Raw genomic sequence first — 25,631 nt, 5'->3', positions numbered from 1 at the left:
TCGTTTCCAGTGGTGCAGCACCAGGCTGTGCTGTCTCTGAGGGGCTGGGGGATTCTCTGCATCTCTTTCTGTGTCGGAACCAACGGTGAGCTTGTTTAGTGGCTTCACAAGCCATGTTTTTGAACCGCTGCCAGATTCCCTCCCCTGCTGTGCAAGTGGAGTTCAAAGCCCTCCTGTGAGTAGATACACGGCATGTGTAAAAGGACAAGGAATTTAATCTGTGATTCCCTATCCCACAGGAGTGCCTGACGACTGCATCATGCCACGACTCCCTGAATACTGGACCAGGCTTCTCTCTGCCTCCCTCTGGACACCACTATCCCTACTTTATTTCTGGGATTTCAGAGAGTAAGATGGAAGCTTTTCAGATAGGACCTGAGAAACGAGGTGAAAAGATCTGTGCTGTTGGACCCTCTATTATATAGGACCCTGCTTTGCTCACCTGTGGCTGCAGACAGCCTTCCTTGCATGCTGATTGCTATCTGTCTGGTACTCACCATGCTCGGCAGTGAAGCTCTTGCTTTCAGTGTAGATTTATTTACATTTCTCTTTGTGTGTGTGTAAAATTCCAGTATCCTCATGTTCACACACTGATTTGAGAGGTTTTGGCAACTCCAAGAGAAGAGAAGAGATCCACTGCTACAAACGACTGTTCAGCCATCCACCGGCTGTGCAGCCCAGCTGCCTATTCAGGAAGGGCCAGCTCGCTGCTTACATGTCTTTGTGAAGATTTTCTTTAGGGCTTGTGCTTTTCCTCACTTCCCCTTTTTCTCGGGTGTGTTTCCTTGGCTTGCTGGCTGTCAGAGTTAACAGACCAAGCTTCCTGGACACCTTGGAGAGATCTCACTTCACTTTGAAATGCGCCTTTTAAAGGTAGGGAGTTGGAAAGCGTTTGTAGTGTTTCACATCGATTGTCATTTATACTCTGGCAGGTACAAGGGAGCTTGTCTCTGGCTTGCTTTTGTGCACTGTCATTTGACTGTTGATTTAGAAAATCTTCATCTGCAAGAGCCATGCTGCAGGAGAGGGGATGGATGGAGAGGCTGCAGTACAATAACTGTATTAGGTGATCTGGCTTGCCATGGCCATTAAGGTTCTTTGTTAGCTCTCTCTCCTCCTCCTCCTCTTTGCCCCTTGCCGATAGGTTGTTGCTTTGTCTTGGCTTGCTACTGGGTTAAATTTAGGTTCTAAAATGTGCTGGATAAAAGGAGGAATCTGATTGATTGCCCAGTGTGGAGTTCCGATATGTCTCTTGGTGGCTTAATGTGCATCTGAACAGCACGGGGATCCTAGTATAACTGCACATATTGTCCTGGGCTATTAAGCTCACTTATACTACAAGTAAACACACTCTTGACCCTTATCAGTCAGTCACCTTAGTCCTGGGTAACCAGACTGCTCTGTGGAGGAACACGTTGCAGCGAAATCAGTAACTGGTGAAGTCATTTTAAAGACCAGAGAAATTAGAGATGGAAAATTTAAAAATCAGGTTAGGTCTTGTCAATCCCCCAAGGGCCAGGGCAGGATTGTTCTCTACATTATTTTTTGTAGGGCTTTGTCATACAGCTGTTTAAATCTTCATTTTCACGTTAGGAGCAAAACCAGAGGCTTTAAAATTAATGTTTGGTAACTTGAAAGCTTAGAAAGAGAGATTCATATAAATATATGTGAAGAATAGAGAATACAATTAGTGAAAGCAAAGCCTCGAGTAACTTTGTATCACAGCTTCTTCCGAGTTGGTTTTCTGGAGAGAAGGGTCTAAATTGCTCTCCTGGAGGATTTTTCCTCCATCACAGGACTCCATAATAAGGCTGCCATCCTGCTGGTCGAGGGATATTAGCTGGAACTTGATTCCAAGACCATTAACAATGTTCTTTAATCAACCAGTGAAGTTCCTATTGAACAACATACAGTGCTGATACCACCCGATGGGCCAAGTGCACATCTTCTGTGTCTTAGCCCACTGCTGCTGGCCTGGGGAGCGAGACGCTGGGTTTAGGATCCAGGCCAGAGACCTCATGCTGGGCAGGTTCTTTCTCTGACTCTTACTAGAATAGAGATGATAGGGATGGGGTGCTGTTTTCCAAGTACTGTAACTGAGTAAATGTGGTTCCCACAATATACTGTATGATCCCCACAATGGGGATACGTGGGAGATGAGAGGTGATTTTCTGTTTTCTCCTCTGGCCTCAGTTCTCATGCTACTTTAAAGGTAGGTGAAGGGTGAAGAGAGGGTGGAATATGCCAGGGCTATTCAGTGCATGTCTGCCACTGGAATACAGTAGAGCAGTGGATCTGAGGCATCTGAGCTGTGGATCTGATGTGTGTCTGGATAGTGAGCAGCAGTGCTTGCTGCGCTGGAGTTCTTTCCCTGCATTGCCACAGGAGGAATACTCCTACTTTGCCTTTCTATAACCCCTGAAATCCAAAGAGTTCAAAGGGGATTAATGAGGCATGTATTATTGCCACCCCCATTTTACACCTGAAGAAACTGAGGCACAGAGTGTGACCAGCCTGTCAAAAGTCACATCGTGACAGAGCCAGGAATCTTGGCTCCCATTTCGCTGCTGCAGTCATTAGACAACACCCTAAAAGGCTTATGTGTTTTCATTATTTGGAAGCAGTGGCTATAAAAATAAAAATGATCTTTCTGCTCTCCGTCATTCTACGATCTCTGGGGCACACAGTCTGCCTGTCTTATGTGGATTCTCAGCAGTGAAAAAAAGCAAAAACCTACAGAGAGCTAGAGTCATTAGCCCCATTACTCTCCCTAACACCTAAACAACCATTTTACAAGCCCAGTAGCATGTTCCAGGTTGTATATGGCAGACACTTCTCAGGTCTTGCAGCCATGTGTCTCCAAACACAGATGAGGTCTGTTCACATGACTTCACGCTCTGTCAGGTAATATTGCATCAAGGTGTGTAGATGTGATTGGGTACTCACCCCACCCCACACACCTGAGCCTCTTGGAAGTTCTCTTCTTCAAGTAATGCAGTGTGCAGCATGGGCAATGGAACTAGGGGTCCTACTGCACCCCTTGACTTGAAGTGGTTTCCATTATATCCAGGGTTTACAGTTTGGTTCAGTGGCTCTCAGCACCCCCACTATACAAATTGTTCCAGCACCCTGGCGTGTGACCTCTGCAGCTGTACTAAAATAGGGTGGGTATTTCAATGGCTGTCATGCTGCAGAGTGCTTGTTCCCTGGCAATGTTTCATGAGGGAGTCTCCCTGTGCCCATAAGACTTTAGGTCTGTTTGAAAGCTGGCAAAGTCGATTGTCCTCAGATGGGAGACTGATATGTATGGAATATCCCCTGCAGACTGGGACAATTATCTTGTCCCATTCAGCCCCTTTAAGCATGCTGGCTCCTGCACCTTATTGTTCCAGAGTCTGCTAAAGCGCACACAGGCTGTCTCCTCTCTGCCAGCAGTGTCTTCTGCCATGCAGGCAGGATGAGTGACTGTGAAGCTTGTTCCCAAACACCCAGTTCTATACCAGCTCGGGAATGTGCGGCATCCTGTCCTACCTGTGGAGAGGGGGGATGGGGAGCGCATCCCTGATGCTGATTCCAAATAGGGTGCCAGGGATCCCAGAGCCACAATTCCTCTTGCTCATTCATGCGAATCATCTGCAAAACATGCAGGGTGGGGGGAGAGAGAAGAAGCAAAGTCTATGAACTAAGCCTGCTCACATACATTAGGATGAGCCCAGGCATGAGGTGAAAGGAAGGGCTCAGAGCTCTTCATTATCTAATACTCCCTCAGGGCAGTACCAAACTCACTGTAGAGCAAGCAAGCCAGGCCCAGGGCTGGAAGAGAGAGACCATTGTTCTGTGTGAATACGGCTGATACTGGAATGTTTCATTGTGAATCTGAAGCCATCTTTAATGCAAAATATTCCTCCGAGGGATTTGTTTTCATTGCTAACCATTTCAGAAGTCACATTCAAGCCAGCACCGTGCCTTCTCCCAAACAAAAGGCAGTAAGGTTTGGGGTTCATTCACAGCAGAAAGGATGCACTTGCCTTTCACTCCGCTGCATGTGTTGGGGTGATGTAAAGTTCCTGCTCTGTAAAACAGCAAACTGGGCTGGGAGAAGGGGAAGACAAAAGGAAGACATTAACCTCTTTATGTGCTTTGTGTTCCTGTTTGGGGAAGGTTTTTATGTGGCATTCCCTGGTGTTTAATGGCCACTGAATGGTACCAGTGGGAGCTTTGGGGAGTAGGAAGCCTTTTTACATTGAAAATTAAAATACCAATTTCCTCATGTGGTGGCCACACATGTAACCCCAGAGGGAAGGGAGAGTGCATCTTGCATGGGTCGCTAGCATCCCCCTCCGGTCTACATACACAGCATCTCTGATGGGGGCTCCAGAGGGAGGGGGAAGTGATTAGGCACGACATGGGATCTCTTACTGGGGGATTGGTCTAGATCTCTTGAATTGGTTGATTGAGATTAGCCTGGTGCTTAGTTTTGGCTCCTCAAGTTGGGATGCATGGAAGAGATAAGGGGTATCTTTCTGTAAGAGACAGGAGGCCAAAAATAGCATCTCCCTTCGTTGCTTTTTGGTGCCTTTGCAAAGTCCTTTGTAGTTTTGTATATGTGGGGTTTTAGTCGAAGCAAATACCCACCCCCACCCCAAAATAAATGCCATTCCCAGCAGTTTAACCTCCATAGCCCCATACTAGAGTGGCACATGAGTGTCTGCAGCTCTCCCTCCCCCCGGCTAATGATGGATGCAGTACAAGAACTAGGTGCAATGGAAGGAAAATAATTTCTCTCATCTGTGGGGTTGTTATAAACAAGTGTGTAAAGCTAGAATTGTTTTTCTAATTGGAAACTGCTGAGGGATTTTCCACCTTGTAACTGTCTCAAATTTCATAATCCAGAATGTTTACAACAGAGCAGACAGTGTACGGAAGTGTGTGAGTTGCCCTCAGTTGTGTTAGAATAATAGTTCACATTAATATAGCTCTTTGCATCTGAGTGCCATGCAGACATCATTTTTCACAGCACCCCAGTGTAGTTGTATCCCCACTTTACAGATGGGGTAACTGCAGCACAGGAAGTTCATGTGTCTTGCGCAACGTTGCACCACACAGTCAATAGCAAAACTGAAACTAGAACCAGAAATCCTAATTCTCACCCCACTCCCTCCTAGTGAGAACATTATCATAGCTGACGTGAGTAGTGAATCTGTGACCTTGCCTCTGGTGCTTGTGGACTGGGGACCAAACACGGAGTGAAGACCCAAATATCCCATTCCGCTTTTATCTCTTCTATGCTGTTGCTCTTCCCTCATCCCTTCCTCTGAGTGTTGTAGGAGACATGGAGGCCAGTAGCACTGAAAGGGCCTTCCTCATTACACGCAGTTCCAGGTGTTGGCCTTCTTACTGGCTTCTTTCTCAGCTCAAGATTCATTATTTCTGTACTCAGGAGCACTTACTGTCTGATAACGTCTGCAGAACAGGAGAAGATTGAGGCCCCAGTGTGTGTGCGGGAGCCCTGGTCTATAGTAGGGGCGGGGATCGATCTAAGTTACGCAACTTCAGCTACATGAATAACGTGGCTGAAGTCGACTTACTTAGATCGACTTACCGTGGTGTCTTCACCGCTGTGAGTCGACTGCTGCTGCTGCCCCGTCAACTCTGCTTGCGCCCCTGCGACTCTGCCTGCGTCAACAGGAGAGCGCTCGGGGCTTGATTTATCGCGTCTAGACTCGACGCAATGGATCGATCGCTGCCCACCGATCCGGCGGGTAGTGTAGACATACCCGGAAAGTGTCAGAAAAGGTACCCCGCCTTAACTACGGTGGTAGTATGAGTGAGAGCAGCATCTGTCTGGAATGCCCGTACGCACACCCCTTGGCTTTGCTCAGGTAGTTATCAGTTACTGCTGATAAAAGGCTGCCCCCCAGAGCAGAAGGAAACAAGGGGATTGAAACTGAAGGGCTGCATTGGTTGATATCCTAGAGCTGAAATTAGAGATATTTGTCAAGCTGATGGTCCAGTGTGGCTGAGGTTGTGGTGCACACTTGTCATGGCACTGAGGTATATCTTTGAACTTGTGTGTTTGGTTGTGTCCCCCTCCTTCTCCCTCTCCATTGTGGCCAGGATTCTGAAGGTGCAATGCACAGGTTTTTTCAGAGCTTGAGAGGGTCGCTCGAGTGAAGAGCTGGGGTTGAGATGCATTTGCCGGTGAAATGTTGTATGGTCACTCCGGGTAAGCTGGGATGGAAGGTGCAGGCACAAGAGAGGTGAAGTGCAGTCAAGAGGCAGCGCAACAACAGCAAGGCTGAGTGCCGACAGATATAGCAGATTGGGTGTGTATTGTTTGAATAAAGGTCACCAGCTTGCATCAACCAGTCCCACCTTACTAGTGTTGAAGGACCGCTTGGTGTCTCAAGATGGAGTTGGGGTGCAGCCTGTGAACACTTGGAGTGATTTTGAAAATGCTGGTCACAGCTCCTTAGTTAAGGTTGACTTTTGCACTTAAAGCAGAGACTTAGTCTCTTCGTTACGTATGAAAAACACAACCTGTCTTCTCCAGAATGAACGCCAAAGTAATTGTGTGAGAATTTAAAAGTCATTTTTTGCCTTGAATAACCTCAGTAACAGAATAACTTCTCTTGTAGCTAAAAATTGTTTAATTCTTGGGCACTGGCTGCACCGAGAAAGGTTTAGAAATGCACAGTTAGGTCACCCAAACAGCCTTAATTCTGCCCTGTGCAGTGACACCATGAGGGGAAAAAGAAAAAATATCCTCTTTGCTTTAAACCTGAGTTTAATGTAATTTGGGACTACAGGCACTGAGATACATTAACCAAAATCATATAGTTATTGTCTGACACCACTGTAGAGCAAAGTTAAAATTATTTGGGTGCCCTAACAGTGTATTTCTGTACTTTCTTCAGAGTCTGTATATGCTGTTACTGAAATCATTTCCGTACTGTTAATATGTTTGGATTTCTTTTAAGTTTTAACCTTGACTCTGAAATTCCTGGATTTGTAACACTTGTATTTAGGATATTTACATCATTCCTATATGTATTTTACTTTAAATAGCTGATATTTAGCCATAACTCCAACTCAACATAGTTTTTGCCTGGGATCTATAAAATGTGGCTGTGATACCACTCAGTGATTAATTGATTCTCTCGCCATAGGAAATGCACTACCATTGGGCTGGCAGTGAGCATTGCGAGACCATAGTTAGGCAGTTTCTTTGCATGTGTGCACTCTTTTTGACTTCTTTCTCATTCCCCAAATGCTACTTTTCTGGCAAAAGACGCCGGTGAACACAGATGCTAGAGCAGGATGAATAACAGGTGTTTTGATTCACTGGGAATTTCAAAAAAGAAAAGTTAATTTCAGGGTGGGACTGTCTTTTTGTTCTGTGTTTGTACAGCACTGAGTCCCAGGGGGTCCTTGGCCATGACTGGGGTTCCTAGGAACTATGATAATAATAATTAATAACATTCTTTTTCACTGACTGACCAGTTGCTTTCCCTCTCAGACAGCTTCTTGCTGAGAAACACTACAGGATGGAATTCTTGATCCGGTCCTTCCTGCATTAAAACTGCTCCCACACCATGCTCGGACGCATCTGTGGTTACTAGGAACGGTTTGTCAAAGTCTGGGGCCTTAGCACAGGGTCAGACATGAGTGTCGCTTTAAGCTGGTTAAAGGCCTTCTGACACTCTTCGGTCCACTGAACTGCATTTGGCTGTTGCTTTTGGGTTAGGTCTGTCAGTGGGGCGGCGATTTGGCTGTATTGCAGTACAAATCGCCTGTAATATCCGACCAAGCCTAAGAAGGATTGGACCTGTTTCTCTGACTTTGGGACAGGCCACTTTTGGATAGCATCCACTTTGGCCTGTAGGGGGTTGATAGTTCCTTGACCCACCTGGTATCCAAGGTAAGTCACTCTGTTTAGGCCTATTTGACACTTCTTAGCCTTAACAGTTAGTCCTGCCTCCCTTATGCGCTCCAAGACTTTTTGTAGATGTTCCAGGTGTTCTGCCCAGGAATCCGAAAATATGGCCACATCGTCAAGGCAGGCGACTGCATAGTCTCCCAATCCTGCTAGGAGACCATCTACAAGTCTTTGGAAGGTGGCGGTTGCATTCCGCAGCCCAAAAGGGAGCACATTAAATTCATACAGCCCAACATGTGTGGTGAAGGCTGACCTTTCCTTGGCGGATTCATCTGGTGGTACCTGCCAGAACCCCTTCGTTAAGTCCCAGGTAGAGATGAACTGGGCCCGTCCCAGTTTTTCCAATAGTTCATCTGTGCGTGGCATTGGATAGTTGTCTGGGCGAGTTACAGCATTTATCTTACGGTAGTTCACACAGAAATGTATCTCCCCAACTGGTTTGGGAACTAGAACCACTGGAGATGCCCATGCACTGCCAGAGGGGTTACACCCATCTGTAGCATATCCTGGATCTCCCGTTCTATAGCAGTTTTAGCTTGAGGAGACACCCGGTAAGGTTGGACTTTAATTGGGTGTCAATGGAGTGGTATGCCTGTTCAGTCAGTCCTGGGGTGTCTGAGAACGTCGGCGCATAGCTAGTGCACAGCTTCTTGATCTACTGTCGCTACATACACCCAGGGGTCACGGAGATGTTTACCTCTTCTATGCCATCATCACTTTTCCCTTCGTAGTAGACACCTTCAGGCCACTCAGCGTCATCTCCTCCCTGGGCTGTAAACCGACAAACCTTTAATTCTCTGGATCGATTAGAAGAGCTGAGAGGTGGTGGGTTGCTCCGTGCCACCGTCCAAGCTCTTTGGAGGCTTTCATCTGCTTCCTGTTCGGTCTGGAAGTGTTCCCTTGAGGCTGGAGACATCAGTTCCTCATTGGATTGTGGATCTGGGCTTGGTCCCTCTGGAAGTGATGTAGGGGATGGGGCTGTTCCCGTTGACTGTGAACCGCTTTCCGCTGGTGCACCACGTTGGGGTTCAGGCTCCAGCTGAGCCTCTGGTGTAGGGTTTGCTGCTGCTGCCAGTGCAGGTTTGGTGGGGCCCTCTGGTGTTGGGGTTGTAAGTACTGGATTCAGTGCTGGCAATAGTTCTGGTGCTGGTTGTTCCGCCGGTTCCGCTTCTGGGACTGGCTCTGTCTGGGTCTCTGGGACTGGATCCACTACTGCCGTTGCAGACGTTGGCATGGGGTCCGGTTCCATCACCTCTGACTGGGTCCTGGTAGAAGTTTCAGGACCAGAGCTAGGCCTGAAAGCTTGCTTAGCCTGGCTGCGGGTGACCATTCCCACCCTCTTGGCTAGCTTCACATGATTGGCCAAGTCTTCTGCCCAACAGCATCGGGATGGGATAATCATCATAGACTGAAAAAGTCCACATTCCTGACCAGCCCTTGTACTGGATAGGCAACTTGGCTGTAGGCAAATTGAAAGAGTTTGACTTGAAGGGTTGAATTGTTACTTTGATCTCTGGGTTGATTAAATTGGGGTCCACTAAGGAAGCATGGATAGCCGACACTTGCGCTCCGTTGTCCCTCCACATGGTGACCTTCTTTCCACCCACACTCTCAGTTTCCCTCTGCTCCGAGGGTATCTGGGAGGCATCAGGGCCTGAGGACCTCTGGTGTGATTCTGGTGCAATGAATTGTAATCTGTTGGGGTTCTTGGGGCAGTTGGCCTTTACATGCCCCGGCTCGTTACATTTAAAACATCGTCCAGCTGATGGGTCACTGGGGCGAGATGGGTTGCTGGAGAACGGTGTGGCAGGATGATGAGGTGTCTGGAGTGGTCCTTGGTGTGTAGTTGGGGTCTTGGGCTGTCCCCGGTAGTAGGGTGAGGTCCCTTCTGGTCTCCGCTCCAACTGTGACTAGTTTTTTTTCTTTTCTGCCACCTCCACCCATTTGGCTCCAATCTCCCCTGCCTCGATTACAGATGTGGGCTTCCCATCTAGGATGTATCTTTCTATTTCCTCAGGAACACTCTCTAAGAACTGCTCCAGTTGCATTAGGAAGGGCAACTCTTCTGGAGATTTAACACTTGCTCCTGATATCCAGGCATCCCAATGTTTCACAATGTGGTAGGCATGTCGGGTAAATGACACGTCTGGTTTCCACCTTAGGGCTCTGAACCGCCGACGGGAATGCTCAGGTGTTAGCCCCATTCTGACTCTCGCCTTGGTTTTAAACAGTTCATATTTGTTCATGTGTTCCTTAGGCATTTCAGCCGCCACCTCTCCTAAGGGTCCACTGAGCTGCGGCCTCAGCTCTACCATGTACTGGTCTGTAGAGATGCTGTACCCAAGGCAGGCCCTTTCGAAGTTTTCTAAGAAGGCCTTGGTATCATCACCTGCCTTGTAGGTGGGGAACTTCCTAGGATGTGAGGCGGTACCTGGAGAAGGATTGCTAGGGTTTGTTGGTATATTCTGCTGAGCCTTTGCCTTCTCCATCTCCACTGCATGCTTCCATTCTTTTTCCTTTACCTCCGTAGCTCTCCAGTGCACAGCCTCCATTTCTCTCCTGTGGGCAGCCTCTTTGGCTTTTTCTGCCTTGGGTTCTGTCATCTTAGCCTCTCTGTTTTTAACTAACTTTACACCCGAGAGTTTAAAAAAAAAAAAAAACTGGCTTGTAAAATTTAGTTGTGCTGTAACCTGATACCTATGTTCTGTGATAGCTATTCTCAGCCTACAGAAAAATCCTCTAGCTGCTCTTAGCTAAAAAAAACCAAAAAACCTCTTCAGGTCTGTGAAAAACTTGTGAATTTCCCTGCAGGAGGTTAACTACCCTGCCTTTAGGTAGAGAAAACTCCAGCTCATAAAAGGAAGATCCCTTTGTTATGCTTGCTGCTGTCCCCTTTTACAAAACCCTTTTAAAATCCTGCTGTGCTTCTGGTTCAAAATGATCTAAAAAAAAATCTCAAAATGATCCCACCGCTCTGCCACCATGTCAAGGTTCCTTCCCCACTCTGAACTCTAGGGTACAGATGTGAGGACCTGCATGAAAGACCCCCCAGGCTTATTCTTACCAGCTTAGGTTAAAAACTTCCTCAAGGTACAAACTTTGCCTTGTCCTTGAACCCTATGCTGCCACCACCAAGCGTGTTAAACAAAGAACAGGGAAAGAGCCCACTTGGAGACATCTTCCCCCCAAAATATCCCCCCCAAGCCCTACACCCCCTTTCATGGGGAAGGCTTGATAAAAATCCTCACCAATTTGCATAGGTGAACATCGACCCAAACCCTTGGGTCTTAAGAACAATGAAAAAGCAATCAGGTTCTTAAAAGAAGAATTTTAATTGAAGAAAAAGTAAAAAAAATCACCTCTGTAAAATCAGGATGGTAAATACCTTACAGGGTAATCAGATTCATAGAATCATAGAATAACAGAGTTGGAAGGGACCTCTGGAGGCCATCTAGTCCAGCCCCCTGCCCAGAGCAGGACCAATCCCAACTAAATCATCCCAGCCAGGGCTTTGTCAAGCTTGACCTTAAAAACTTCTAAGGAAGGGGATTCCACCACCTCCCTAGATAACGCACTCCAGTGTTTCACCACCCTCCTAGTGAAAAAGTTTTTCCTAATATCCAACCTAAACCTCCCCCACTGCAACTTGAGACCATTACTCCTTGTCCTGTCATCTGCTATCACTGAGAATAGTCTAGATCCATCCTCTTTGGATCCACCTTTCAGGTAGTTAAAAGCAGCTATCAAATCCCCCCTCATTCTTCTCTTCCGTAGACTAAACAATCCCAGTTCCCTCAGCCTCTCCTCATAACTCATGTGTTCCAGTCCCCTAATCATTTTTGTTGCCCTTCGCTGGACTCTCTCCAATTTCTCCACATCCTTCTTGTAGTGTGGGGCCCAAAAGTGGACACAGTACTCCAGATGAGGCCTCACCAATGTCGAATAGAGGGGAACGATCACGTCCCTCGATCTGCTGGCAATGCCCCTACTTATACACCCCAAAATGCCATTGGCCTTCTTGGCAACAACGGCACACTGTTGACTCATATCCAGCTTCTCGTTCACTGTCACCCCTAGGTCCTTCTCTGCAGAACTGCTGCCTAGCCATTCGGTCCCTAGTCTGTAGCGGTGCATGGGATTCTTCCGTCCTAAGTGCAGGACTCTGCACTTGTCCTTGTTGAACCTCATCAGATTTCTTTTGGCCCAATCCTCCAATTTGTCTAGGGCCCTCTGTATCCTATCCCTACCCTCCAGCGTATCTACCACTCCTCCCAGTTTAGTGTCATCTGCAAACTTGCTGAGGGTGCAATCCACACCATCCTCCAGATCGTTAATGAAGATATTGAACAAAACCGGCCCCAGGACCGTCCCTTGGGGCACTCCGCTAGATACCGGCTGCCAACTAGACATGGAGCCATTGATCACTACCCGTTGAGCCCGACAATCTAGCCTACTTTCTACCCACCTTGTAGTGCATCCATCCAGCCCATACTTCTTTAACTTGCTGACAAGAATACTGTGGGAGACCATGTCAAAAGCTTTGCTAAAGTCGAGGAATAACATGTCCACTGCTTTCCCTTCATCCACAGAACCAGTTACCTCATCATAGAAGGCAATTAGATTAGTCAGGCATGACTTTCCCTTGGTGAATCCATGCTGACTGTTCCTGATCACTTTCCTCTCGTCTAAGTGCTTCAGAATTGATTCCTTGAGGACATGCTCCATGATTTTTCCGGGGACTGAGGTGAGGCTGACCGGCCTGTAGTTCCCAGGATCATCCTTATTCCCTTTTTTAAAGATGGGCATTACATTAGCCTTTTTCCAAACTTCCAGGACTTCCCCCGATCGCCATGAGTTTTCAAAGATAATGGCCAATGGCTCTGCAATCACAGCCGCCAATTCCTTTAGCACTCTCGGATGCAACACATCCGGCCCTATGGACTTGTGCACGTCCAGTTTTTCTAAATAGTCCCGAACCACTTCTTCCTTCACAGAGGGCTGGCCACCTCCTCCCCATGCTGTGCTGCCCAGTGCAGTAGTCTGGGAGCCGACCTTGTTCGTGAAGACAGAGGCAAAAAAAGCATTGAGTACGTTAGCTTTTTTCCACATCCTCTGTCACTAGGTTGCCTCCCTCATTTAGTAAGGGGCCCACACTTTCCTTGGCTTTCTTCTTATTGCCAACATACCTGAAGAAACCCTTCTTGTTACTCTTAACATCCCTTGCTAGCTGCAACTCCAGGTGTGATTTAGCCTTCCTGATTCCATTCCTACATGCCCGAGCAATATTTATATACTCATCCCTGGTCATTTGTCCAATCTTCCACTTCGTGTAAGCCTCTTTTTTGTGTCTAAGATCAGCAAGGATTTCACTGTTAAGTCAAGCTGGTCGCCTGCCATATTTACTCTTCTTTCTACACATCGGGATGGTTTGTCCCTGTAACCTCAATAAGGATTCTTTAAAATACAGCCAGCTCTCCTGGACTCCTTTCCCCCTCATGTTATTCTCCCAGGGGATCTTGCCCATCAGTTCCCTGAGGGAGTCAAAGTCTGCTTTTCTGAAGTTCAGGGTCCATATTCTGCTGTATTGAAAACATAGAGAATCCCTCTAGGCAAAACCTTAAGTTACAAAAAAACACAAAAACAGGAATATACATTCCATTCAGCACAGCTATTTTACCAGCCGTTAAACAAAAGGAAATCTAACGCATTTCTAGCTAGATTACTTACTAACTTAAGGAGTAGAAGAGCATTCCTGATCTGTTCCCGGCAAAAGCATCACACAGACCCTTTGTCTGTCCTCCCCCCTGCCCCCCCAGCTTTGAAAGTATCTTGTCTCCTCATTGGTCATTTTAGTCAGGTGCCAGCGAGGTTATCTTAGCTTCTTAACCCTTTACAGGTGAAAGGGTTTTGCCTCTGGCCAGGAGGGATTTTATAGTTCTGTATACAGAAAGGTGGTTACCCTTCCCTTTATATTGACAACAGTTTTGTCTGATTGCAGTGTTCTTCACTAAACTCTCATGTACTGTTGTCTGTGTGCTGTTAAACAGCTGCCATGTTTCATCCTAAGGGAATTTCTATGTGAGTAAAATTAGTACCGGTATTATAGCACCTGCCAGCCTCTAGGTTGCTAGTATAGACAGGGTTCAGGTATATTCACATAGATTTCACGGCACAGTGGTAAAAACACATGGACCCAAATACCGTTACTCCTCTGGTGGTGACAGTTGCTGTTTCTAGTGTAGACAAGGCCCTAGCGGTGGGTGTAGAGATTTCGCTGTGTATGACTGTTCTTTATAGTGTACAAAATGCTTTGGGATCCTTTAAAGTGAAAGATACAATGTAAACATAAGAGTCCGTTGTTGTTAAGATATTTGTGCAGAATGAGCTCCCACCCTCTACACTCTGGAACACATCTCTTCTTTGAAAACGTTCAAGGAAGAGCATGAGACCCACTATACTGCTGTAATCATGCTGCATTAGCTGCTTGGATACCAGGATACAAATGCTGGGTGCAGTTGTCAGCTCGTGTTTTACATGCTGAAGAAAACAAAGCCTAGAATGAGACAAATTGGTTCCATTCTCTAGTGCAGGGGTCCCCAACGCGGTGCCCGTGGGTGCCTTGGCGCCCGCCGGGGCATTTTGGTGCTCCCACAGGACACCCCGCCGCCAAAATGCCACCGAGAAGTGTTGCAGTTTCTCAGCGGCATTTCGGCAGCATCACTTCTTAACTGCTGGCGGCATTTTGGCAGCGGGGCGTCTAGCGCCCGCCACAGTCTTCAGCAATATGCTATTCCCACAAGAAAGGTTGGGGACCACTGCTCTAGCGGGTCTTGGAGTTTTGTTTTCCTCAATAAGGCTGAAATCTGCCTCCCTGTCTGTGGAGGGATTCTGTTTTCCAGCTTCTCCTGTCCTCCCCAATCCAAAGTCGAGTGCAGGGCAATTTAAATAATTGATTTACATCAGGTTGAGGCTTTGTAAAATGAACTTGAAAATGTGTTATTGCCGTTTGATTAAATTTATAATAAACTAAGCCGTAAATGCTGTGTTTTTTGTGGTTTATTTAAGCCACTGCTGGTAGGGTATCTTATTTGAATTTACAAAACTACCATAGGCAAAAAAACTAATATTGAAAATTAAGGAACCTGCGAACACTTAAGCAGGTATGTAAGTGTACTCATATGAATAGCCCCATTGATTTCAAAGTTAGAATTAAGCATTTGTGTAAGTGTTTTCAACATCACAGGCTACAATTGTACTTTTATTAAGAACTTTTTTCTTAGTGGCACAAAATCTGCCAAATAAAATTGCTTCAGTATTAACAGTGAAAATTGTTTGGGCTGTCTGTACTTTAACCAAGTTTAGTAGGAAATGCAAAGGCTGATGGAGGAACAAAGCCTGGTCACAGTATCAAAGCTGCTTGACTTGTGGAAGTTCAGTATCCAGATGTTGGTTTTGGTTGTAGATATAGTACGGGCTATTGGCAGTTTTGTGTTTCAGTTTTAGTTGTTCTCGCAGTAATGACATTAATGAGGCCCTGGATTTGTCTTTTTAGCATAGAGCAGCATTTTAAATGTGAAATTTCACAGTAGAAAAAAATCTGTAAGTGAAATCAAAAATTGTACTTGCTGTTCGTTAGTTAAAGAAACAAGAACAAAACACCCACTTGGGCAATTAAAGTCTGTAAAATGTGAAGAAAAAATGAAGAGCTAGCAACATGTAATTACAAAATCAATTTTAAATAAAAATCATTATTTAAATTTAAAATCCAGTGCTTTTATTTATTATTTTTAAATCATGATTTTTATCTACCCTTGGTTGAGTAGTGTCTAAGCACAGGACCTTTCTGTGTGGTGGGAGTTCACTCGTAAAAGCGGGGTATTGGATTTTTCGTAGGGAGTAGGGGTAAATGTGGTGGCAAGGCAAACCTTGTACTGTGGGAGTAACTGTGTTTGCCTGCATTGCTGTGATTTTTTTTTAATGATTATGAGTGCAGATGGTTTGAAAGATGAAATAATTCCACCCACACAGAGGAAGACAAATTTAACAATAGCTTCCAGCTCTCTATTATCCATATGCCTGCTCTTCCAGCAGGCGCATTCGCACTGTCTCTCATGCCTCTTCCCCAAGCTGCTATGCTGTCCTCCTCCAGATCCTTCCTCAAGACTTACTTCTGCCATGCTGCCTGCGAAAAACAGGCAGCTGACACCAGGGATGCCATTTGCTAAGGGGCAAGGAGGAGGTATTTGCCCCCCACCCCCAACTTTGGTTTGTCCCCCACTGGCTTTTCATAAGTCTATGTGCTTTACTTCTCCCCCCTCCCCCCCCCCACCCCGGGCCGACTTTGCAGGATCTCGTATAATCACATATAATGTTCCATATGCTGACACAGTTTTGCACGCACCCCCACCCCCTATGTTTCTGAAACGATGCCTCTAACTGATACAGGCAAGGCAGCAGAGATTACTGATGATATGCAGTGTCTCTCATCTGTTTATATCTTTAAATAACCTAAACTCCCCTCACGCCTGCAGATTGTTTGCCTGACTAAGGGCTTGTCTACACTGCGACCTTGACAACAAAACTTTTGTCTTTCACGGGTACTTTAAAAAGCCCCCCCACCAAAGACAAAAGTTTTGCCAATGCAAGCGGCATTCTGAATGTGGCTTTGTCGACAGGAGCACTCTCCTGCTGACAAAGCTACTGCCACTCTCGGGGTTGGAAGTATTTTTTCAACAAAAGTGCCAACAAAATACCGACAGAGAACGTTCACACATGCTGACTTTTAGTGACAAGGCTGTGTAGAGACAGCCTTGTCGCTAAAAGCTGTATAGTGTAGACAAGCCCTTAGTCTGTGTAACTCACCTTCCTGTCACCATAACCGTGGTCATCCTCACCCTTCCCTTCCCTTCCTTGTAACACCCGCTTACTGCATTTTGTCTTAATTTAGAGTGTAAGCTGTTTGCAACCGGGCTACTGAAACTCTGATCTCAACTGGGGCCTCTGGGTACTAGTGTATTTCAGTTAATAAACAATAGTAACCTCCCAGAAACTGGTTAAACAGGTATGAAAAGCTTAAATAGAATCCTGTTCCTTTTCATTTTTGATGAGACCATCTCTAAAGGGAGACCAGACCAAAGCAGACCTTACTATAAGGGAGGTACTTTACATTTCCCCACCTGCCTGACATGTTTTGTCAGCTACTTTTAAAGCAATAGCCAGCACCAGAGCCTATTGCAGTGACATAGTATGCAACATCAGTGTTATAAGACACTTTCTTGGGAGAGCTCACCCCTTCTCTGGAAGAGGATCATAAATCTTTCCTCTCCTAGCCCCTTAACATTATTGAGTCTGGAGATACTGAAGCTAGCCCTGGCTAACTGGATGTGACTATATGGACCCCCAGTGGCCCAGTTTGAGCTCTGCACATTGGGCCCAGTCTGCAAAAGCTGTAGCAGCAGCATACGCTTATCCCCGAGATTCTGAATTTGCAGGGTAACAGGGAGATTTCACACGCTAGGGGATTCTGTAGCATGGGAGACGCCATGTGTGAAGAGCAGAGGAGATAGTGGGGATAGGTTGTGCCACGGTGTTAGACACCTTTCACAGCTTTTTGTGTGTGGTGGTGAAGGGAATTTCTGTTCCTGGCGCTGGGATCCTCTCCCAGGCTGCTTGTCAGACTGCATCCCTCTATCTCTGCAGTGCTAAAGTGCCTTCACAAGTTAAGAGTAGCCCGAAACATGCCAAATGTGCATTTTGTGTATCAAATCCCAGTGCGTTATTTAATGGAGTTTGGGACATAAGAAGCAAATGGATTGGGGCTTGAAATTGCTGCTTGATTTAGCAATGACTAATGTTGCCAGCTTCACGCCACTTTTCAAGTTTGACTAATTACACTGGTTCCCTTTGTGTCCCAGACACCACTGTAGCTGGGCCTGCAGACTGATACCCTTCATAGCTAGGCCTTGGACTGTCCTCCAGGTGCAAGGTCCCCCTTGTAGCTCAGACCTGGGCTGATTCATCCCCCTGAGCTGGCCCCCACCTTCCTGCCCTCTAGGCCCCTGTGGGGCAGATATTGTTGGGGAGTTGACCATGTGGTGAAGAGAATGGCCATAGAACCCTAATATCTTTCCACAGATGGGGCTTCCATAGTGGCCACCTTTCTTCCCTAAAGAGAGACCTTGAAAAGCACGTATGCATCCCGTGGAATGGCGGCTGGGGTTGCTTGGGCTCAGGATGTGGTTTCTTTTTCTTTAAAGAAAATATTCCAGGTTATATTTAACAGTGCCCCTACCCCAAAGGGACTGGGGAGCTGTGTGCTTAGCTGGAGGTCTGCCCATCGAGAACCGAATGGTAAGACAAACATCCCTTTAACTAAAAAGAAAAGGAGTACTTGTGGCACCTTAGAGACTAACCAATTTATTTGAGCATAAGCTTTCGTGAGCTACAGCTCACTCACGAAAGCTTATGCTCAAATAAATTGGTTAGTCTCTAAGGTGCCACAAGTACTCCTTTTCTTTTTGCGAATACAGACTAACACGGCTGTTACTCTGATCCCTCTAACTGTGTGCTTTGCCTGCTGGAGGCTTTCTACTTATACGAGCCAGCCATGGCAAGCGGGAAGGAGCCTCGGTACACAGCCATGCAACTTGTTCTTTTGCATACCTAAGCAAATTATGGCTCCCTTGTAATTGCAAGGTTTAAACCACAAGGGCAAGTAAGCATGGGGGCCTCTCCGGTGGTTTTCACCCTCTGCTGGAGCTTTTTTCCTCTGCTGTCTCACAAGAGATTTCAGTGTGACAGTTCTGATGTAACTGATTCCTACTGTTGTATGCACTGAGATGTTCAAGATGGGAAAGACACATTAGATCCTGGAGTCCCTCTGTCAGGGTCAGTGCAAGGCACAGCCCTTCAGCAGGGATGTAGAAGAGACTGAACACAGACTAGGCTTGATCTTGGTGGTTAAAGATGGGATTTTAAGAGGAAACACTCAAAGCAAAGGGAAAAGCTGTAAGACGTTTGGACTGGTCTCATGTCTATTTAGAGCCAAACTTTTGAAAGTGGTCCTGATTTTGGATGCTCCAGCAGGGTGTTCCAGTTGAGACACCTCAGGTCTGCTGAACTCCCATATTTGGTGCTTGCTGCATCTCCCTGCCTGGTTAGGTTATCTGTCAGAGGCTGGTTGCAGAGAGAGCTGTTTGTTCTCTTCACCAGTCTTCTGTCTGAGTGGCGGCAGAGAGGCATGTTAGGGAATGGAGGTTAGATCCTTGTCCATATCTGGTGCTGAAAGCATGGCAGCTATTTCCTGTGCTCATGTCCAAACCGGAGGGATTTTACATGATAAAGAATTTGGGTTGATGGCTAGTGTACTGGGGAACCTGTGCTTAGTGTGGAAATATCCCAGGTTTGGGGGGGACCTGACTCATCATTCAGGTGGGGCTGGGGAGCATCATTCACTGCTCTGTCTTTGTGTGGGGAACAAGGAGCCTGTGCATTGTTCCTCCTCCCCACCACTCCAAGCAGTTGGTGTGGGGATCTGAGAGAGTGAGGAGGGGCAGAGGAGAGAAGGGAAGCTAATCCCAGAATAAAGGGATAAAGCCTTTGGAATGGGCTAATATTCTGAAGTGAGAGCTCTATCACATATAAGGTGAGGAAGTGAAAGTTCCACTTGGATACCTGTGACTCCTAATCTGTGAGGGAAATCCCGCTTCTTTCTAACTTCAGGGCTTGGTCAGCCACTGAGCAGTTACATCATTTCAGCTGCTGGGAGCACTGACCTTTCCATGCACTTGCTTGCCAGGACATACACACACTCTCCTTTTCATTCCAGCCAATGTGTGTAGCTGGCAGGCTGCCTCCTTGCATTCCTTTCACTGGGGTAGGTAGCACTCAGAATTGCTGAATGCTGCAGTATCTAATTTTTGTTTGTAAAGGTTTCTTTTGTTTTCTGATTTGTGCATCTGGGATGCCAGACAGGGACAGACTGCCTTCCCCTCCCAGCTCGTGTGACACAGGTAGGAGCTTGTGCTGACAGCCAACCCCAGCGGCACATCAGTGCATGCAACAGTCTGAAATTCCTGGGCCTAGGAAGTTGAGTCAGGTCAACTGTAGTGTAGCAACACCATAGAGGCAATCAGCGTAGCTGGTTGGTGGGGCCTGGGCTGGCAGCTGGCCTGGGTGAAGGTACATATCAGGAAGGTTTTTGACAGCTGGGAGGATGTCATTGGAGTGTGTGTCAGTGGGGTGAGGCCAGGAGGAGTGTGTGGCTTTGATCAGGGTGTCAGTCATGGGAGTGGGAGGTCAGAAGAGTGTGCTGGAAGGAGCTGCTGACAGCCAGAGCCCCTGGGAATCATGGGGTCCTGTGCAGCCGCACCCCTGGCAGATAGCTTGGAGCTGCCCTGCTGCAGATTAGTGAGCATCTCAGAGATCTGGCAGTGTGACTTTGAGCTCCAGGCTACTGCTCAGTTCCCTTCTGTTCTGCCCTGGGCGGAGTTAATGCAGGCTGTGCTAATGCAGGGGGTGTGAAGTTACACGCCTGTCTGAAGAGAAGTAATTGCTATCTCCTCTTCCAGCCCTTCTCCTCATGTTGCCTTTGGGCCTGTCGGCCAGCTGGCAGCTTTCCCACTTACCCTGGATCCCTGCCAGAAGAAGCCTGTCTCCTCAGGGTGACTCGCCCAGGCAGATCACAGAACTGGTTTAATTTTGTCTCAGCGTCTGTCAGAGCAGCAACTGCTGGTGCTTCTTGCTTGAGCTGATCTCCTGCCAGAGCTCTCCATTCTTTGGGCCTTGTCTGTCCAAGACTTTGGCTCTAGCTGGCAATCAGTGTCAGTTATGGCTCTACCCTCACCCTCACAATGAGCTGTGTTTGAACACACAGCATACAGAGACCACACCAGGCTCATTACCTGTCATACACAGAGTAATCAGCCTCCTGCCTACCCAGGGGCTGACTGCTCATTCTGCAGTTGGAGCTAAACAAGCCCTGTCTACACTAGTGACCAAACACTGCCCAGCCACAGGAGAGGGGGTGTCATGCATGGGTGGTAACCATTGTCAGGTAGTTCCAGCTCCTAGTGCTGATCCAGCTGTAGAGGAGTGGAGAGGCAGGGGTGTCTCACAGTTTTGCTCCACTATGGAGTTGACTTTTGTTTTGTTTTTATCCTGATGGCACCAAGAATTTGGAATTTCTACTTTAAAAAAATGCTTATTCTTAAAAAGGAAATGCGGTGTTCCCTGGGAGATGGTGTATTAAGGTGGAATGAATGGACTAGAAAATCAATTAGATTCCTTCTGTAACTACTGTATAAACCAGTTTGTGCTATGTCTTTGGTGTCCAGAGCAGCTCTTCTTGCATAGGAAGTGTAGGGAGGAGAGCATAGAACTGGAGTCCTTTGACAAAGGAGAGGAGCCTGCCATTGTGGGGTCTAGAAATCCATTAGATGATGATTAATGACCGGGGGTTTGGGGGAGGGAGTGTTGCACCAGAAAAGTTGTTTCCTTGGGCAGTGAGCCTTCTGTAGTGCAGTCAGAAGGTGGATCCCATACATGACAGGAGTTCTTGCTGATGTTATCAGACTGTCGATACCTCCCCTGTCCCTGGGCACACCATGAATCCCAGATGGGTTCAGTTTCTGTGCACTCAATGTGGAGATTGACCTTCTCTGTTTCTGGTCACTGGTTCAGAGCCAGGGATTAGGAACATGTACTGATCTTGAAAGCTTTTGGACTGATCCCACAAAATAATTTCCAGGCCTTTGCAGATGGCTGCATAGCAGATCTAAAACCACATCATTCTGATTCCTATTCTGCTTTTATACTACGACAGTTGCAATATGATTTTAGTACTTCTTATTTCACAAACAGCTGAAATTTGACATTAATGCTGTGTGTCGCTATGGAATTGAGAATCTTCGCTTCAAAGTGGTACAAAGCATTTGCTTTAACCTTGGTGATTTGTGAGATAGCTAACCTTAAAACTGTCACTGGCGCATTCATCTAGCAGTGCTTCTGTGGCAGGATTGAACACAGTGAGTCTGGGACCTTGGACTAATGTAATTTTTAGTCCTGGCTGCACATTCTGACCTCCTGCTTCTATACCTTTTGAGATCGAGCGGTCTTGGCAAACTTACACCCAGACTGGAACAGACCCTGACTTCTCCATGAACTTGATATTTCTGAAGTGTTAGATCCTCATGAGTTTGACCCACTATACAGGAAAGGACAGGTAATTTCTTTTCCTGTAAGAGGGAACTGTTTAATTCCTCCCCCTGGAAATCGGCCTGGGCGTTGCAGTTTGGGTAGGGGTGGCTGCTGGACGCCTCCCTCACCATTTCTGATGTAATTTTTGTTGTTTTTTTTTTCTTTCTTAACTAAACCAGCTGAAGCAGTCCCCAAAGAGCTCAGTGCGGGGTGTGCCAGCTGGCATGCCCTCTGGCTGGGAGGCCTTGTTAGAGAGATCAGAACTGACAGATTCTTGAGCAGTGATTTGATACAGGCCTCTTTTTAACTTGTTTTTTTGCACTCACCCATGTAACAAATGGGGGCTTGTTTGGGAGTGTTGCTGGACCATTGAATGGAGTCATTGTTATCCAAACACTCACATGATTCAGAAGTCCCCAGTGCAGGGGGTATCCTTCCCTCGTGCCCCTCAGCTGGGCACTACAGGTGCAGCAGGGTAACTTAAATCCCAGCTCACCCAATTTTAAAAAGAACAATCCAGTTGTCTTCCAGTTCTCCTTTTGAGAAGTATAACCAGAAGACTGAAGGTGTAGTGCTGTGCTGTAGAGAGCCATGGTTCAGCACTGACAGGGGAGGGTGAATAGATGGGTGAATAGAACCAGGGAAGTGAACTAGTGCTGCTTTCCAGGCTGTTTTTTGAGGTTGCATTGTCAGGCTTCCCTAAAGATCAGTGCCTCGGGCACTGTGGGATTTTCCTTTCTAGTGGCCTCTAGGTTGCAAATTCTGTCCAGTCAGCATTTATTTGTTAACCTCTGTGTGGAGCCCATTGGCTCCTTGGCTTACAGATACCTCCTTACGTTCTTCTTAAAGCCATCCTCGCAGGAAGAACCTCTTGTGCCGTGTATGTGGAGATGACGTGTATTCCGTGGCAGCCCAAGGCAGGGGGATGAGGAAAAGGTGAGCTCTGTGGTATGCAGTTGGCTTCTCAGTCCTAAAACCCCTTCTCACAGGCAGGATTCAGTAACCAAGGACCCGAGTGGGCTTGGGAAGTGCATTTGTGTAAGCAGAGTAAAGGGCGTTTCTCATAGCAATTAATGCCCATTGATATGTGGGTTGTAATGCCTGGTAGACGCAACTGTAGAGCAGGAACTTCCCTTATAGAAAGGACGTAGCACATTGGCTCTTTCTGTCCAGCTACTGTCCTCCCTTTTTTGAACACTGGCTCCTTTCAGTGCTGTCCCATTTAATGTAAAGTGCCTCCAGAGTTCTGGTGCCAAACAAGAGGGTGATGGTGCAGAGGCCCCCTTTGCAGAGTTAGCGTGGGAAGGCTCACAGTGGAGGCAGAACAGTCATTTTCTTGATTGTTTTTCAATCAGGACCAGTGAGTTTTGGTGTTGCATTTTTGGATGTCTGACTTTGAGACACTTAAGAGCCTGATTTTCAGAGGTGCTGAGCCCCCCCACCCAACCCCCAGTATACTTTTCTAGAATCCAGGCTTCCAAAAATAGTCAGCGTGTCTGTGATGAAGGCAATGCAACATCGTCCTGCTGGCTGGGCAGCTGTGCCCGAATCCAGCTCTGTCAGTGAAGAGGGCTGTCTAGGATTACAGCAGGAGATGGGGAAGCAGGATTATTGGGTCTCTTAGTCCTGACCCTTCCACTGTGACCTTGAGCAAGTCACCCTTGCTGTGCCTCTGTTTCCCCATGTGTAAAGTATGTCTTCTATCAGGTTTGGCACCTCACTGTGTTAACCACTGCACAGACACATGCAAAGAAGTGGTCCCTGCCTTGGTGAGCTGAGATCAAGAGGCACTGTGAATTTTAATGTTAGTAAAGAGCATTCTGACCCCATCCTGCAGGTAAAAGGTGGTGGTGCTGTATATTTATATCTTTATCAACCCACTTGCTTTGTCATCTCTGTCTCAAGTAATACCAAGAGTTTAGAAACTAGCCTGGTGGGGACCTTTACAGTTTGACTTTTGGCCCCAGCTGTGAATTGATCTTTTCCCTGATGTAGTTTTTTTCTGTTGCGAAATGCACATTACAAACTCAGCATCTTTGAATCATGAGCAGTTTCTCCTCTGGTGGCATTTGATTTTAAAGCCCTTCTTTGATAAACAGGCCCTCTTTTACAATCAGAGACAAATAGGGCTAATCAAATTACAAGTACATTAGAATAATAAAAATCAAAGCAAAAAGGCTAAAAAGAGGGAGGGACAGGGGAAAGGTGCTGAATGGTCCACTTCAGCAGCCCCTCATTTCTCTTCTCCTTGTTGCTGGTAAACAGCTGTGACGTGCCTTGCCAGTTGCATAGGGTGAGGAGGGAATGTTTGTGTGTGCATTGTGCATCTGTGTGTTTCGGGTTTATTTGTGACTTTCAGAGAGAGCTCATTGTGAACATGTGACTGACTCAGTGTGGGACATCTGTTACTTCCTTGTGACGGGGCCCTGGTGCTTGCTCAGCATCTGCCTGGCTGGGAAGGGGTGGTGTGCATGAGAGTGAGTGAGATCCATGTACTCCCCAGCAAATGTAATTGTATCCTGTGAGTTCCTGGGAAGCTGCTTTGCATTAGGTAACCGTTTTTCTGGCAAGGAGAAAGACGCCAGAAGCAGTGATTTTGAAATCAGGGCAGATCTTGTAAGTTCCCTGGTGTTTGCATCTGGGAAGGATTGGTGCTCGTCTGTCCTTGTGGGGATCTTTTCCTGTAAAAATAACAGCATGTGGTGAAACAAGGCTGCTGGTATAAAAATGACAGGAGAGCTGGGGATCAGTAATGAGATATACAGCTTTAACCTGTAACCTGGCCCAAATGCACCCAGGCTGTGCGGGACTGAAAGATGGCATGATGCTCTTCAGTGGCCTATGTGAAATGGAGAGGGAAGTGGGAGATGTAAGCAGGTGTTCCCACCCCATCACTATCCAGTCACTTGGCACTAATTGACCTTGTTGGCAGTCTCAGCAGAGATCAAAGATTAATTGAACTCCCCTCTCATCCTTAGAAGTGCCCTAGGGAAGGCCCCCAGATCAGTATATGAGACACATTGGTACCATGGGAAGGTTTGCACTGGTGATGCATCAAGGAGCCTGTTACGGAGATCAGTAGTCTCCAAGGTTGTCAGTCAGGCACATATCACTGGCAGAGTATATATATGTTCAAATGAAAGCTGGCTGACTCGTCTGAGCATCAGAGTTCCTATTCTGGGGAAAGGATAGGACGCTGGGCATCCTCTTCACGTATAAAAATTAAACTGCTGTCCCTGCCTTTGCTTTTTATAGCTCATGGTATGCATGTGGGGAGTAGGTGTCCTCTGTTGTTAAAATAACAGCGTCCCTTGGGACTCAAGAAGGCCTCATTAGTTCGAGAGCTCAGGAGGAGCAGGGTCTCCTGTTGGAATCAGGGCAGCCTCACGAAGCAGGAGCCAGGGAACCTGGGATGGTGTCATTCCAAGGGTGGAGGAGCGAGAGAGCTAGCTGCAATTGGAGAGGCTTTGCCTTGGGAGTGGGGACTGCAGTAGCT

At 46.9% G+C, this 25,631-nt stretch overlaps 1 protein-coding gene across 14 annotated transcripts in view; it reads left to right on the top strand.

Annotated features, from left to right (window-relative positions):
• NDST2 (N-deacetylase and N-sulfotransferase 2) overlaps window positions 1-25,631 on the top strand; it is a 251,442-nt gene that overhangs the window by 193,204 nt on the left and 32,607 nt on the right. For 2 of the 14 annotated variants that reach the window (XM_074958459.1, XM_074958457.1), the window contains one exon: window positions 22,985-23,071. The exons of 9 other annotated variants lie outside the window; for them this stretch is intronic. The gene's annotated coding sequence lies outside the window, so the exon portion shown is untranslated. Of the gene's footprint in view, window positions 1-11; window positions 176-239; window positions 388-431; window positions 874-22,984; window positions 23,072-25,631 lie in introns of those variants that run through there. 3 more of the 14 variants (XM_074958455.1, XM_074958465.1, XM_074958461.1) reach the window with 3 other exon arrangements.

The sequence above is a fragment of the Natator depressus genome, chromosome 7 (genome assembly GCF_965152275.1).
Source record: "Natator depressus isolate rNatDep1 chromosome 7, rNatDep2.hap1, whole genome shotgun sequence".
Lineage (NCBI taxonomy): Eukaryota > Metazoa > Chordata > Testudines > Cheloniidae > Natator > Natator depressus.
The sequence above is the reverse complement of the archived record's forward strand: the minus strand, read 5'-3'. Positions and strand labels throughout refer to the sequence as shown.